This window comes from Mixophyes fleayi, chromosome 2 (assembly GCF_038048845.1).
Source record: "Mixophyes fleayi isolate aMixFle1 chromosome 2, aMixFle1.hap1, whole genome shotgun sequence".
In the NCBI taxonomy this organism is placed as follows: domain Eukaryota; kingdom Metazoa; phylum Chordata; class Amphibia; order Anura; family Limnodynastidae; genus Mixophyes; species Mixophyes fleayi.
The window spans coordinates 316,725,207-316,740,504 of record NC_134403.1 but is presented as its reverse complement, the minus strand read 5'-3'; the positions used below and the strand labels follow the sequence as shown (position 1 = coordinate 316,740,504).

At 40.6% G+C, this 15,298-nt stretch overlaps 1 long non-coding RNA gene across 1 annotated transcript in view; it reads right to left on the bottom strand.

Annotated features, from left to right (window-relative positions):
* The window catches only part of LOC142140448 (uncharacterized), an 80,306-nt gene extending 75,731 nt beyond the window's left edge, over positions 1 to 4,575 (bottom strand). The window contains exon 1 of the long non-coding RNA XR_012688487.1: positions 4,532 to 4,575. This is a non-coding gene — a long non-coding RNA (uncharacterized LOC142140448). The remainder of the gene's footprint in view (positions 1 to 4,531) is intronic.
* Positions 4,576 to 15,298: the final 10,723 nt, after the last annotated feature.

The following is a 15,298-nucleotide window of genomic DNA, read 5'->3' as shown; positions in this document are numbered from 1 at the left end:
CACGCAGCGGCTAGATTGATTTTTTTTGCAAACCATTCTTCCTCTGCTGAGCCACTCTGTCAGTCTCTACATTGGTTGCCTGTATTTCAACGAATCCAATATAAATGTCTTCTACTAACATACAAGGCCGTCAACAAAATTGCACCCGACATACATTTCCTCACTTTTCTCAAAATATCTCTCAACTCGACACCTCCGTTCTGCACAAGATCTACGTCTCTCTTCCACTCTCGTCACATCCTCCCATTCTCGGTTACAGGACATTTTTTGGGCTGCACCCACTTTGTGGAATTCCCTTCCTCGTACAGTAAGACTTTCCTCTAGTCTTCAAGCCTTCAAGCTTTCTCTGAAAACCCACCTCTTCAGACAAGCTTATGATATTCCTCAACTACCATCTTAATCTCCCTAGATTACCCTATTACCACCCACTACACAAGACAACAACCCTCTGACCAACATTGCCACACACGCAGCCCACTCAATACTTTTACCTTTGCATTCTTGCTGGTCCATTGTGCAATCTGATCTAGCACATGCCCTTGTGTTTCAAACTCCCATTGTCCTATAGATTGTAAGCTTGTGAGCAGGGTTCTCTTACCTCTCTGTCTGTATGTATTACCCAGTATTGTCTTATTAATGTTTGTTCCTAATTGTAAAGCACTACGGAATTTGCTGGCGCTATATAAATAAATGTTGATGATGATGATGATGATGATGATTATGATGATACATTCTCCTTAAGCACCACCTATGCAAACTCTGTTATTTCCTCTTATGTACCACAAACGTCACATGTCCCCCAAGTGTATTTTGTGCATCTGAATCCAAGAATAAGAGAAGAGCTATAAGGCCTGGCCTTATAAAGCCCACCTGCACCCCAAGCATCCTTAGCACACACATGTATAAAATACAAAGGCACATTAGCAGTGTGGCAGCTATGATTTTAGCACTAGAATGCTCTTCAAACCCACCAGAAGCAGTTGGCAGACTGTCCTGCTCTCTCCTGTTTATGCAGTTTTCACTACCTGCTGGTGTCTTAAGCTACATAGCTAACATCAAGTCAAGGCACCCACTTCTACTACTTAGGCCTTCCTGCAACCAGCCCAAACATTAAATTAATAGCATTCAAATTTAATAAAACTATATCCCCCAAATTGACCCAACATTAAGTTAATAGAATTCACATTTAATGAAAAGACTTATTTTCCCCCAACCTGACCCAACATTAAATTAATATCATTCATATTAAATCAGTATAGGTATTAGGCCACCCTCATACAGAAAAAAAAACCTGCATTGTTGTGCAAACCATTGGCACAAGGGTGCAGTTCCCGCTCACCGGAGTGTGACATATGTCCCAGCACTCCTGACTTTCAAGACATCTAGCACCATAGTGCAGTATATAAAGAATGCAGTGTGTACATAAAGAGTTCACAGTCTTGGCCTGCCTCTTACATTGAGCAGAACACTCACCAAAAATTGAAATTGTACCACTAGAATCAAAACATTTAACAGACTGTCCTGCTCTCTCCTACCTGTTCTTCTCACTTTCACCACCTGTGGCTGCTGGTTTCTTTAGTTGCGGCTTGTCTGGATCCTGGAAGGTTGGGGGCCCTATTTGAAAAAAAAGGTATACATTTAGAAAATTCTAACCAACCCCGACGTTAAATCAATAGCACCTACGAGTAATAATTAAGCCTTAATCCAGCCCCTACATTAAAATAATTGTATTCCCATTTAACAAATAAACCTATTTCCCTCCCTGCAAACAGCCCCAGGAATAAATTAATAGTATTTACATTTCATATATATTTCCCGCAACCATCACTGCCATTAAATAATTCATAGTCACATTTGATAGAGACCACATTCTCCCCAAACCTACCCCCACATTCAATAGCACCCAAACCACCCCATCTTAAATTAATAGTCCCCACTATTAAATTGCCCCACCATCACCCCACAAACAAAATAGCGCCCATTAATTAGACAACACCTACCTCACACATACTACATTGCCACAAGCCCCCTGTGCCATCACACACACATTACTGTGCCCCTTCATCATCACCACTCTGTGCCTCCTTATGATCATACTGTGGCTTCTTTCCTTTCATCTCTTCTGCCTTCTCTGTCTGAGTCCTCTCTGCGACGCTCCAACATTCAGTACGAACGGAGCAGAGATGAGTTGTTTTTTTTTTCAAATAGCCTGCTCTGCCTACAAACAAAGGGGACGGAGTCACCCAATACACCCTACCACACCCCCCCATCCCCCCCGGTAAAGAATAATATAAAAAAAGAAAAAATATAACACATTTTAGGTTAAAAAACTGAAAAAACAATGGTTGGCAGTGAGGGCCAGGGACGGGGCCCCTGCAGATTTTTCCATTGAAAACCCCTTCCTCCCACACACACTTACATTAAAAGCCACCTCCCTCACCCTTCCGCTCACACTTACATTAAAAGCCACACAAACACACACACACACACACGCTTACATTCTTCCAGTTGTTGCAGTATCTTGCTGCCGGCCTTGTCTCTTCTGCCTGCTCATGTGTAGCATGCTGTCAGTTGGGGAGAAAGGGGTCGGCACACAGAGCAGGAGGAAGGGAGGGAACGGACCAGATGCCCAGGCCAGGAGGGTTTCTGGCCAACTAGAAAATCTGCTTACGAGCACGCTGGACTGTCATAGGAGTGAGGGGTCGCTCCTTCACAATAATCCTGATACCTCCTCCTTCACTTGCATTACAGTAAAATGTTGCATATTTCTGTTTTTAAACAGCAATATGATCAATACATGAAAGACATAAAATATATTGTGAGCTGTTACTGCAGTGTAACTATTGCACTATCAACTTTGTCACATATGGCAAAATACTTTAGTATTTGAGTGAAAAACAGGAATTAATGTTTGTGAGCTCAGTGATGCAAAGAGCACAGACAATGGACTGCCAATCACTGAATGAGCGCGATATGTTCAGATGATCGACTTTCACCATGTTGTCAACAAATGGATGAGAGCACGTGTGCAGCCAACCTAAAAAAATACGACATCCCTGAGTGCTTGTTTCCAGCAGTAAAGTGTTGTAATGCTTCTGTGATGTTGTGGGGCTCATTTTCCTGGCAAGATTTGTATGCAGTTATCATTCTCTTAGAAGGTAAGGTCAATGCTAATTGCTACTTAATGGTACTGAATATCCATCTACATTTTATGTTGCATTATTTATTTTCTGACAGAAAGGGACTGTCTACCAGGAAGACAATTTCCCCATCCACAGAGCTTGTTTGGTCACCCAATGGTTTGATGAGTATAACATTGATGCGATCCACATGTGAAAGTTTTTTCAGTTAATTAAGCAATTATGGCATATTCTGGAACAACACCTGAGACAATGGCTTCCACCACCATCAACCAGGCATCTGTTGAGTGACTTTCTTGTGGAACAATTGTTTCTGCATCCCTCCTGGACAATTACAGATATGGGAAGACTTACTCCCATTACACATACAGGTCATACTGGCCTGACGTGGTGGCCCAAAGCATTATTAACTGACTATATATTGGTGTTTCCATTTTGTGTGTCCACTATCTGCATGTGTGTGCAGCAGTGAATGTGATTCATAGGTATAGATGTGTAGGACGCCAAATGTAGAGCATCATCACATGACCATACCCACATAAAAGTAGCATGTAGCCAGTTTCATACTCATTCTTCCTCTTTGTAGGATAGTTGGCGTCCACATTTGTAAAAGAAGTTTCACTATTCTACAAAGAGGAAGAATGAGTATGATACTGGCTACATGCTACTTTAATATGGGTATGGTCATGTGATGGTGTCTGCTGCACGATGCTTGTTTCTTCTACATTTGGTTGACAGGTATAGCTCATACTTTATCCTCCGAATCACCTCTGAATCGGGGATAATTAGGAAATGTATTTGTTGGACCCGAATTTCATCATACACATTTAATCTTTTAATGGATTCATTCGCTTACCTCTATTTATGACTTGATTGACAAACTGACAAACTGTTGTTTTAAAAGTAAATCAAAATAGCACATAAGAATGTAAGATATACTGTATATTGTATGTAGGAAAATACATTGCAGAGGACAAAATATGAATATGTTTTTGTTATTGGGACATAGAATTACTTGTATCCATATAGATAGAAGGATGAATAAAGCGTATTTCTCATCCCTGAAATATAGTTAGAGTTGAACTAGCCTCGACAGGTACAGTGTGTGGACTCTTGTGGTGTGATTCCACTTTTATGTAAGCTATGCAAAAGCTGTGTATTGAGCATTGTGGGGAAAGAGTACACAAGTCACTTATACTGAGAGCAGGGCCGCCGAGAGGGGGGGGGGGGCGGGTACTAATTACCCGGGCCCTAGCACTGACGATTTTTTTTTTGAAAACTACATTTTTTTAAAAAAAAATTATTCTTTTTTTGCGGCGGGGGGGGGGGGGGCCTCGGCCGTTGGTGGGGATGAGCAGAGTAGTTAAAAAAAAACAACAAAACATACTCACGTGATCGCGGCGCCGGCGTCCCTCCTCTCTGCTGCTCTGTGCTCCATTGGTCCAGACTGACTGAATGCCGGGTGTGACGTCATCATGTCACGCCCAGCATTCAGTCAGTCTGGAGCAATGGAGCACAGAGCAACAGAGAGGACCATGAAAGAAGAGAGAAGAAAAGGTAAGTTAAGGAAGGAAAGGGGGGGGGCAGCTTTACACAGAGGGGTTAAAAAACGGGGGGGGGGCAGTTTTACACAGAGGGGTTAAAAAATGGGGGGGGGCAGCTTTACACAGAGGGGTTAAAAAATGGGGGAGGGGGGGCAGCTTTACACAGGGGTTAAAAAACGGGGGGTGGGCAGCTTTACACAGAGGGGTTAAAAAACGGGGGGGCAGCTTTACACAGAGGGGTTAAAAAACACGGGGGGCAGCTTTACACAGAGGAGTTAAAAAACAGGGGGGGCAGCTTTACACAGAGGGGTTAAAAAACGGGGGGGGGGGCAGCTATACACAGAGGGGTTAAAAAATGGGGGGGCAGCTTTACACAGGGGTTAAAAAATGGGGGGGGGGGCAGCTTGACACAGAGGGGTTAAAGAAAAGATGGACAAAAGCAACATGGCACAGAGGGGTTAAAGAGAAGAGGAACAAGAGCAGCATGGCACAGAGGGGTTAAAGAGAAGAGGGGCAAGAGCAGTATGGCACAGGGGGTTAAAGAAAGGAAGGAGAAACGTAGAGAGGCACAGGGGGTTAAAGAAAGGAGGGACAAGCAGCATGGCATGGGGGTTAAAGAAAGGGGAACAAAGGCATGGCACAGGGGGATGATGAAAGGAGGGGGGAAAAGGCAGCATGGCACAGGGGGATGAAGAAAGGGGCAAAGGCAGCATGGAGGGTACAGTGTGATCATAAGGGGGCATAGCGTGGTGATGATAAAGGGGCACAGTAATGTGTGTGTGATGGCACGGAGCTTTTGGCAATGTAGTGTGTGTGAGGTAGAGGGGTTAAAAAACGGGTGTGACACACACACACACGGACTGCATATAAAGAGAGAACTGTACACACACACACACACACACACACACAGAGAGAGGGGGACTGCATACAAAGAGATCTGTATATATAATTAATGGTTGCTATTGTGTTTGCGGGGTAATGGGAATACTATTTTAATGTTGGGGCTGGAGGAAGGCCTAATTATTATTCATGGATGCTATTGATTTAACGGTGGGGCTGGCTGTAATTTTCTAAACGTAGCCATTTTTTTTCCAAATAGGTCCTCCAACATTCCAGGATCCGGACAAGCCACAACTAAAGAAACCAGCAGCCACATGTGGTAAAAGTGAGAAGAACAGGTAGGACAGAGCAGCATAGTTGTGAAATGTTGTGATTCCAGTAGGGACAATGGCAATGTTTGGTGAGTGTTTGGTGAGCGCAGGCCAAGACTGAACTCTTTCTGTACACACTGCATTCTTCCTATACTACACAAGGGTGCTAGATGGCCTGAAAGTCAGGAGTGCTTGTACAAATGTCACGGTCCAGTGAATTCAGGACCTAGTGATTTTGATGTGCTAGCCACACCCCAATGGTGCATAGCCACACCCCCAATCGTGTCATCATACCCATGAAAAATTTTGCGCCGCTCAACTATAAGGGGGGCCCCATGAATTTTTTGTACCGGGGCCCTGAATTCCTCTTGGCAGCCCTGACTGAGAGTGTGTACGTGACATAATTCATCTGCATATACCCTTAGCCAGATGGAAACAAATCCTACTTAACAAAAGGGAGTATTTTTTCCATCTCAACAGCACTACAGACTTAATAAAAGCTATTTTTGTGCAGAGTTAATAATGAAACAGTTTGTGTAAACCACATTTTATTTAAAGGCATCCAAAAAAAACAGAAGAGATTTTTCAAAGAAAAGAAATAGTAATTCATGGCCATAAGAAGAGATGAACAGACCCTCCATAGGTTAGATAGCAGAAACATTCAACTGGATCCAAGAAAAAACTCAGACGTCGGAAAAACATTTGGATAAACCTCTCTGCTGGTTCACAAAGTAGCCCACTGATTTGAAAGTGAATGTCAATGCTTCATAAGTGGCTGGTAAATAATTATCACTGCTCGTTAAATACAGAAAGAGAGAAAGGCATTAAAAAGGAAAACAATGATCAAATCAATTTTACAAGTAATGATGAAAATGATGGTGCATTATCCATAGTTGGCTATTCTCCCGGAATGTCCAGGAGACTCCTAGGGGTTATTACGGTAGATCAGTGCTAGCTCCCACATATTGTGGGTGGGGGCAGAGCTTAATGATTTGACTCACAGCCAATCACATCATCCTGCACCTGCCCCCCCCCCCCCCCTCTGTATTATACATCAAATTGTGGTATTGAGCAGCGGACGACATGGCAGCGATGTTGTGTTTCGTGTGGACACGCACCCCGCACTCAGCATCAGGATCTCACCTCCAGAATCTTCACATTTTAAAATATTCTAGCACCTTTTCAGTAGATCTGACTCTTAACCCATATTTAGCATCTGCATGTGCTGTGTTTCTATGTTCTCTGCCAGACAAAGGCAGCACTGAAAACACTTTTTATACACATACATGGAGCATAAGGTACTATGTAAAATTTAATTTTACTCAAAAGGGGACATCTTCTCTTTAAAGGTCATATTCTAGCTGTTCTTAGGAAATCCATCCAAAAACATTTCTATGTACAAAAACATTTTTTGTTAAGGATTTAAAATATCTAAAATCTATATATAACAGAACTAGAAAAACCTTGATTTCTTTGTGTAGTAAGGAATACATTTTATTCTGTACTGTAAACACAAACACTGGTTTATTGTTGTTGAAAGGAATGATATATGATATTGCCATAGTTGTGGATGCACACTTTGCTCCTCCTCAAACGCTTCCATCTTTCTACATAAATCTACCGAAATGTGTCTTGGTGGAAATCTAGGTGCACTTCTACAAACTGAGGTTTTGCTCCGCAGAGTGGACATTATTGGTGATCATTGGACTTTTTACATGATCACCAATAAGCGACATCGTGCACAGTTTGAGCCTGATTCAAGTCGGAACACAAAATGTATATCATCTACTTGATTTACAACTGTAAGTAATTAAACATATAAGAATCACTGCGTATATAAAACAGTACATGAACTGCAGCTAAGGACATATGCTTAAAAAAAATTTATTTTTTAATACTGTTGCCTTATTATCTTTTAGCACATATATATTTTTTTTAAGCATATGTCCTTAGCTGCAGTTCATGTACTGTTTTATATACGCAGTGATTCTTATATGTTTAATATGTTTTATTCATCATTTGTGTTTAAACAACATTTTATCTGCATTATCTTACTGTGCAAGTAATGATCACTATGGCACCCTGACCTAAAATGGCCACTGTAGACTCTACTTGATGACAATCTATGTTAGATGCCCTTATCCAAGATGGCCGCCGCACTCGGTTTCATCAACCTTTTCCTGGACCTTTTAACTTATATAGGACACTAGACTTGATCCACTTGGGCCCAGAGACTCTGCCCCACATGTCTATAGATACCTTTAGAGTATCATCCATCCTGTAGCACCCGCGTAGTCGCGGGTGTCCCGCGCATGCGCAGTAGCACCTGCGCACTGCGCATGCGCAGTAGAGTCCGCGCACTGCGCATGCGCAAAATGGCCACCATACATGGTATTTAAACAAGCCCTGAGAGTGGGCACTTGTTTTTCCTCCTGAAGAAGTCTGTCAAGACGAAACGCGTTGAGGCCCCATCACTTAGTTATAAGCTTGTGTAGGTCACACTACTACCCTGGACATCTATTGGGTATACCCTGATACTTCTGTGTGGAGATCGTTGGTAATACCTGTAAAGCTCTCCAGGGATCCATACTGGTACAAGCTGACCTACTGCCTAATTACAGATAAGCTTACTATTATCTTGTTAAATGTGAGTGTGCATTTATATGATTTCTGAATAAATTTTGTGTACATAAATTACTACACTATATGGCTCCTCTATCTCTACTATTACGGTTAATTGGAGACTGTGAGCGGTGACTGTATGGGGACGGCTGCCTGAGGCTAAGAACTACTGTATACTGCAGTTGCTGTTTTGCCTGTTCCTGACACACCAGACGGAGCTGAGATTTCCTGTCGGAGACCCTGATACAGATAAGCTGGTTTTATTTTACTTTCTGGTACGCTCCCACCTATTTGATTTGTTATCTGGTGAACTGTATCATTACACGCAATTCCACGTATTTCTGTCTATCTGTTGAATCGCAAACAGTATTACTTCTGTTCAACGAGCTCCATATGGTTAGCTAGCACACCTCATACTGTGGCATTAGAAATTGACTATCTTTACATCAGTGACTGTCATGCTTGAACATTCTGTCTAGCATTTGGATTTGTGAACTGGTTCAACTACATTATTGTTGGATACCAACCCAGAGATTTGTATCACATCCTTATGCCAACCTATTCTGTACCCACCTTGTTCAGTATAATCTGTTAACATCACTATTGCGCCCTCCTTCTGTTGCACCTACCACATATATATATATATATATATATATATATATATATATATATATATATATATATATATAAAGAGAAATAGTGATTAGACCAAACGGCACTTAATGAATATCACCAATAAAGTGCTTAAACAAACAGTAGGCTGCTTCACTTCCAAAAGCACCAAATTGCAGATGCAGATAACCTAGATAAAAAAGTCAGAAGAGAAGCGCCAAACATAGTGTGATACCATATTATAGTAATATATATTTTTTCGTAATATATATATATATACTTTAGCACATGAAAAAATATATATTACTATAATATGGTATCACACTATGTTTGGCGCTTCTCTTCTTACTTTTTTATCTATATATATATATATATATATATATATATATATATATATGTGTGTGTATATTTTTATCTCATCTATTATGTTAATAGAACTAGCTAAATAACTCTTAAATGTGTACTGTGCATAAAATGCGTATTGAAATTAAATCTTCAATACGCAAACAAACTTTGAAGGATCGAAGGGGAAATGCCATGTTGGTCATCACTATTATCTGACATTTATACCTGCACCACAGCTGGTGCAATAAATATGTCTGGAAACACAGGATTTGATTTAGCCGCATCTGCGTAAACACGTCCTCACTGTGTATGGCCTACGCTTAGTCCACCCCTTCCCTCCCTCGTTCCACCTCTCAAGTCATAAGTGTCAGATGTGTGCAGATATGAATTTGGGGCAGTTGCGTGCAATTACAAGTTTAATTTTTGGGCATGTGCAGTGCAAATTTTCACATTTCACATTTCATCACGTTAAGCAAACAGGCGTACGCCCGGCCTTAAATCAAGTCCTAAATGTCTAATTTGAGGGGAGATACATTTTTTAACTATGTGTTTGAATATGTGCAATGTATAGTATACTAATTGTTGCTATTACTTTTTATTACTTTTCATTAATTTTTTTGTATATTAAATCTATCATTTGATAATTCCTGTCCTTATTGCTCCAAACAAATTCACTGCCTGTTTATGAGAGGTTGATTGTTTGGCTGTGTTAACCCTTTAAATACCCATGTGGGAAGTATTAACTATTTTCGGAAAAAATGTGCTCAATTGGGTAAATAAGTCATAGGAATTCTACGGGACTTATATGTAGATGGTGGCAAATGGGCAGACTTGTGGTTGTGTGCGCCTGTGTTGGGGAAGGGACAAGTTAGATCTGTAACCTAAGGGATAGGTGAGTGCAAAATTTAGGCTGGAATCCTGGGTGTCACATTACAGTAAACTTCCAAGTCACGGGTGCGCAGAGTGCGGGTTGTGACTGGTAAAGGTAGTTAGGAGCGGTTTCCTGACAAAATAGAGGTGATATATTATTTGGCTGTTTGATTATTTGATTATCAGATCAGGGAGCCGACAGAGGCAGGTCTCATTGACAGTATCTATTACTCCAACTAGATCAGCGATCCTATGCCTTCTCACCAGGTGGCTAAACACAGTTTTAGCAGCAAAGGACTTTGGGTGCTTCACATATGCAATGTATGTTCTGATCAATGCTTTCTATCAGAATGCATAGTAGTGGCACACAGCTCACACTGGCATTTTGCACTAATAAGTAGATTACTTACCCCAAACTCTATGTCTTGAACTATAGCCTGGGAAATTCAATTGCATAAAATCCCTTGCAAAATATGCCATTGCATCACCCATATCTTCAAAAATACAGAAACTTTTGACACTTTGAGGTTTCACCCAGAGATATCACACCTATCAGAGTTAAGTTCTGGTCGTGCTAATGTTCTGGCAGGAAATGATAAAGCTGAATAGAAAGGTGACATCACCCTAGAGACTTTTTATAAGCATACATTTTTCAGCTCACATAAACACGTTGAGTTCGAAGATCGTGTGCACCCCTGGTAGCATTTGACAACATGCCATATAACATTGATAGGTTGCAAAGAGGTAAAATTTTGTTATTAAACAAATGTCACTTTTATGTTCAAAAGCAAAGAATATGATAAATAAAACCTGGAACCAGTGTTTTCTAAATATGCATCAGGTGCACTAAAAATAAACATACACATAAACATGCCCTAGAAATATATTTAGTTGTATTTTACTAGTTAGTTGTAGTAGATATAGACATTTGGGGGCAGTGCTGCAACTTAAAAAAGATATTTCAACTTATATTGTTATCATCTTTCAAATGATGCAAGTGTATCCTTGTTTTATTCTTACTGTAAGAACATTACTAGTTATATTTTAGGGTTAATTAATCCCTTTTATTTCATTTAAAAAATATTGAAAACAGCTACTTATGTTATATTGCGTTAGTTGTCTTGAATGTTCCCTAGTTGTGTAAACATCATTCTATTAGGAATAACATTTTGCATTAGTGTAACCTTGAATAGGTATTACTATAATTAGTTAAATGAAGGTGCTAATTATAATACATTTATGTTAGGAAGAAATACTTGGATGTCATTTAAATAAAATATTAGTTAACTTGTTACATAGAGGGCGGTTGAGGAATTTGATAAGCTTTCCTGAAGAGGTGGCGTTTCAGAGAACACTTGAAGGTTTGTAGATTTGCAGAGGAAAGTCTTTATGTGTAAGGGAGGGAATTCCACAAAGCAGGTGCAGCCGAAAAAGTCCTGTAACCAAATAGAAGCATATAATGAGTGTTCATGAGAGACAAAGATCTTGTGCAGAATGGAGGTGTCAAGTTTGGAGCTATATGGAGACTAGTGATGAGATTTATGTTGGTGCAGTTTTGTTGATATCTTTCAGTATGAGAGTGCACTATTGTGCTTGGTTGATGTGGGTGGTGATGTGTGTGTGCTGCAGAAACGGTTCCTCCACCTAGTAGATATAAAAAAAAATTATACCAATCTATACGTAGCCGCAGATTGCTGTCTGTAACGGGTTGCTGTGGTGTTGTTGGCTGTGGTCCGTAGGGGATAGGTGTGGTGGTGGTAATGTGGTACATTGATCTGGTTTGTTCTTTGTTTGCTAAGCTAGGGGTAAGAGGGATGATACTGTGTGTTGAAAGATAGCTTGTTATAAGAGCTCAGAGAACCAAGGTAGGTGGTTAGAACAGGCTGTCGGGTTAGAAAGTGTGTAGGTGATATGAAGCAGTAGTAGTGTAAGTGGGGAGAAGCTTTGTAGAATGGTAGATCAGAAGGAGTGGGTAGTGTTATTAGAGAAGTTACAACAGACTGAGACCAGTGGGTATATTTACTAAACTGCGGGGTTTGAAAAAGTGGAGATGTTGCCTATAGCAACCAATCAGATTCTAGTTGTCTTTTTGTATAATGTACTAAATAAATGATAACGAGAATCTGATTGGTTGCTATAAGCAACATCTCCACTTTTTCAAACTCTCAGTTTAGTAAATGTTGTTTGAGTAACTACGCTGGAGGGAGAGCAGGTGGCGCTGATACTAAAGGTGTTATCACTCTGTATTATAGAAATGTTGTACAGGTATGTTCTAGTAATGTTGTTGTTCATGTAAGACCTGTCATGTATGTTTGCTAATAACTAAACAGTTTATTATAAATAGTTATACCAGTTATACTAGTGTGTGCCTATTGACATTTTATGAAAGAACCATAATCCACTAGAAGGTTATGGGCCCAGTTTACAATTAACCCAGGCACCAGAAGCCCAGTTACCAGAAAACGCAGATTACAATTAACCCAGGCACAAGTACAAGACCCAAACAAAAATTACCACAGAACCCATTTACTAGAAACCCAATTACAAGGATATAAGCACAAGAAACATCTCTGAGAGAAAATCTGTACAGCAACTGTGAGCAACCCTATATTATACCTCAGAGGGAATAAAGGTATAAAAAAGGGACAAAAATGGTAAGCAGTACAGATTTTAGACTAGCAGTAACCAAGCTGTTAACTATCAACTGTGGAGATTCAAAGTTGAAATGCTGCTAGGCACAGTGGCCTAGTGGTTAGCACTTCTGCCTCACAGCACTGGGGTCATGAGTTCAATTCCCGATCATGGCCTTATCTGTGTGTAGTTTGTATGTTCTCCCTGTGCTTGCGTGGGTTTCCTCCGGGTGCTTCAGTTTCCTCCTACACTCCAAAAACATACTGGTAGGCTAATTGGCTGCATTCAAAAAATTTACCCTAGTCTCTCTGTGTGTGTATGTTAGGGAATATAGACTGTAAGCTTCAATGGGGCAGGGACTGATGTGAGTTTGTTCTCTGTACAGTGCTGCAGAATCAGTGGTGCTATATAAATAAATGGTGATGATGATGATGATGTCTAAAGATAACTTGTGGAAAGTTATAATCATAGACAGACAGAGTAGAGATTAAGAATCAAGAATGAGACAACAAAAACAGGCAGGCTTGTGTAACCATAAGCTTATTAGTTGATTAGCTAATTCATATAAGACATGATAATACTCCTAAGGGTATGTGGCATGCACTACAGAAACTGCATTAAAGATCCAGTTTAAACAGCAAATTATTCCCGCCAAATGAGAAAAAGAAAAGACAATGGAAGAGCTTATAAATGGATTGGTGTAAATTATACCATAGCTCAGGAGAAGATACAGAATGCAACCACATAGTAGCCATACTCCTGTGCACTTGACACATACAATGTACTGATAAATGCCCTGGAAACAAGGCCTGAAGCAGAACTCACACTAGATTTTGTGAAAACCAGACTAACAGATGAATAAAGTGCAGAAAAGTGACACAGGATAATTCAGTGACTTTAAAAAAAAACAACCTCTACACCATTTACAGATGGACTGGACCTGGACATGAAATATCACATAGTGAGTCTGAGATATCATTAATACAGGATATGGTTGATGGCAGAATAATTGACAGGGGAGGCAGACATCTTCCAGTATTTGTCTAAAGCCTTGTTCTTTGTCAAATTAAGCCTCTTACAGTTAGAGCATAGCAGCAAACAGATCTAACAGTCAAGCTTTCATTTTCATTTTAAAAGTGTCATTACAAGAGAACTCACATCTGCGAATTTCAGCCCTTAGGTCTCTTGGGAGCTGCAGCTGCTGCCTGCGGAGATCGCTCGAGTGCCCCTGGAGCTGCACCACAGAACGCCTAAGGTGCAGCTTGAGCCGTATGCATCTGTGCACCGAATAATAAGCACAAAGCTTATCTTAGTTAGTAATGTACTGGCCCCTAGGCCGGTATAGGTTGTCCATGGTGGCTGTTAAAATGCGCAGCTCTGCTCTGACAAATGTGGAGAGCACTCATGTTAGCAAGTAAATGACTCTCTGCACTGCGATTGGTTCTTACTGCACGTATGGGCATACTCACATCACTAGCGGATCCCTTCAATACTGTCTGTAAGATGTCTGCCTCACCTGTCAATTATTGTCAGTGTCCAAGCAATTAGGAGGCGTTCCCGTCCCCTAGCTAATCATACACCGGTATTCACAAGTGAATGTACCTGAATTAAATCACATGAAGATGCACCTGCATGGCCTATATAAGGACTGAGAGGTAGTGATTCAGCAAAGCCATTTTGTGACTTCAGGAGCTCAGATATTTGTGAAATTTCAGACATTTGTGAGATTGTTTTCCTCTTCAATATTATTGGTGAGTACAATGGCCTATGTCAGACCACGAATTTGACACTAAACTCATAACTATTAATTTCACACTCAGACAGCCACAACATGTTTTCATGTTTACTCTCCTTCCCCATTATCCAAATAATTATGCCAGCCGTCAGACTGATTTACCCACATCAGACCCCCTCTGGCCCATCATGCACCATTTTCCCCTCTTTAAAGTCCCCACTTTTCACCTGCTGCTTCACTACCCTCTCCAACTCAAACCCATCTTTCTGTCCCAAAATCATGTCGGCTCCAGCACCCAATACCCAGCCACTCTCTGCTGACCCAATGACCTCTGCTTTTTCTACACAACCTTCTTCATCACGGGTATCCAGAAGCCAGGTGCAAAAGCAAACCACACAGCCGTGGAGCAAGCGGAAAAGAAAATGACTATAATTTTATTTAATTTTTTATTATATGATGTGTGGTTTGTGGTATTTGTTTGCTATTAATTCTAATACACTTCTTTGATTATCCACCAAACCAAGTCTCAGTTTTTGTAACAATTACTTACATGAAAATTAGGTGGATATCACATACTGCCTGAAACAGGCTTCAGCCATTGTATTTTGTGTATACAAAGGTACAAGTGGCATCATCAGGCTCATTCTG